Here is a 2,500-nt window from a genome sequence, read left to right on the forward strand (position 1 = left end):
ACCAACCAACCAACCAACCAAAGAACCAACCAACCAACCACCAAAGAACCAACCAACCAACCAACCAACCAACCAACCAAAGAACCAAACCAACCAACCAACCAAAGAACCAACCAACCAACCAACCCACCAAAGAAACCACCAACCAACCAACCAAAGAACCAACCAACCAAGAACCAACCAACCAACCAACCAAAGAACCAACCAACCAAAGAACCAACCAACCAACCAACCAACCAACCAACCAACCAACCAACCAACCAACCAAAGAACCAACCAACCAACCAACCAAAGAACCAACCAACCAACCAACCAAAGAACCAACCAACCAACCAACCAAAGAACCAACCAACCAACCAACCAACCAACCAAAGAACCAACCAACCAACCAACCAACCAACCAACCAACCAACCAACCCACCAACCCACCAACTAGCTAACCAGAGAGCACTCTAGTCAGTTAAAGTAGTAAAGCGTAAATCGGTGAACCGACGTGCTGAAGAGTTAAAGGAACTCTGTTCTGCTGTAAAGTGAAGTTCTACTGACGTTCCGTCCAGCAGGACTTTGTTCTGTTCCAGTCTCATGAGGAACCTGAAGCTTCAGACGAGTCGCCATGATAATCCTGCTGACTCCAGCAAAACGCTTTTATCAAGACGCTCATATTCTGCTTGTTCTATTTATGATCTTCTCATCGTTTATCTCAGTCTCATGTACTTTATCACCTGTCGGTCTGTAATGAAGACATGATGAATAGACCTGCTGATGAGACGTCTGTTATATTGGGATTAAAGGTTTTAATTAAAATGCCTGAGGCCTCTTGTTTTAACACCTGAAGGTTTTCTCATCCACTCCAATGTAAACAAAGCTTTTATTTTTCTAACACGTTTTCAAGATATGGAGAATTTAAAGAGGTACCAAAGGTTAAAAAACTTTAATGTTCTAAAAGTGAATTTGTTTAAATTGGTGAAACTGTTAAACAGGTTGAGTCTGATGAATAAAAAAAAAAATCTCCATTCACTTACATGGAAAAAATAGTAGAAAAGTTAAATACTTAAGATCTCGTCGCCTCTTTACAGACATTTACACAGAATCATGTGAATGTAGGAAGAAATCAGTTAATTTCCAACGTCTGAGTGTTATTTGACTCATTTCTCCTCCGACACTTTACTTTTTTATCCAGTTTTGAACATTCGAGTGTGAAAACGTGCAACAGACTGAACTCTGCGTAATTTAACGACATGAAATAAGACGGCAGAACTTCTGCTGCGTGTTTAAAGATCTTTTACACAGGAAAAGTTCAGAACCTGCTGGTCAGGAAGGTTCTGGAGGAACTCAAACGTGGACGTTACCTGCGGGGGGGTCGCCTGCCTGAGTGACGTCATCTCAGCGGTTCGTTGCCCCCCCCCAACCGCTCAAGCGTCTTTTCACAACGCTGAAGCCGCGATGTGTGAAAACATAGTTCCTTAAACCGCCTCGTATCAATAGGAAGCCGGGGTGACGTCACTGATGACGTGTGGGACGGCGCCATTTTTATTTTGGGTAAAACTTACCACCAGCTGAGCCGCTTTTACTTATATATATATATATATGTGTGTGTGTATATGTATATATATATATATATATATATATATATATATATATATATATATATATATATATACACGTGTTGAAAATGGCATAGCATTACACAGAGGGTTTACCGGAGGAGTCTGATATGATGCTAAATTAACATGTTGTTTGTCTGGCCAGCAGACTCCAGATCAGTGGCTCCACTACGTCACTACACTGCAGATAAACGAGTGTTTACAGCCTGTGGATCCTTCCACACGCTGCCATTGTTTAATATTCCGTCGTGGTTTGCTAAAAAGTACTTACTTCAAGTGACCAGACCTCAGTCTCCCAGCCTCAGACACGTCCACATCTTCCTCCTCCTCCTGTTGTTGTTGTTTTACGGTCGCGTCGTGCAACACGTGTGCTGCCGGTCAGCTCGTGTCTTTTCCCGGGACTTTTCACGTTAAAGTGCCGCGTTGCTGCTCAGACCAGGAGAACCGTTCTCAGTATGACGTAACAAACCTCACGTCCCGCATCCCCAGTAGCGTTAGCTAAACACGCAGATACACAACAACGTGTGAATATTTCTAATGAATCTACAATAATGTCGTTTATCTCGAGAGCTCGACGAAACCGGACGTTACGATCACCACACAAACAATATGGCGCTGAGCGTTGCTAGGGAGTTGCTAGGAGAAACGTCACTGAGTACCCGTATGCCCGTCTTTTTTTTTTTCTTTTTAAATTGAACAAAACTGCAAAATATATACATATAACAAGACACCTGGATGTCATATACAATTAATAGTTAGGATACAATATCGAAGTCAAAGCGACAAGTTCAACGAGCCGTCTCCTAATTGGCCCTTTGCGAGCGGTGGCGCCGCCATCTTGGTCCGGTCGCCACTCTGCTCAGTGTGATGCTGGGCAGGAGCAACGACGTGCAGAG

This window comes from Blennius ocellaris (assembly GCF_963422515.1).
Source record: "Blennius ocellaris genome assembly, chromosome: 14".
Lineage (NCBI taxonomy): Eukaryota > Metazoa > Chordata > Actinopteri > Blenniiformes > Blenniidae > Blennius > Blennius ocellaris.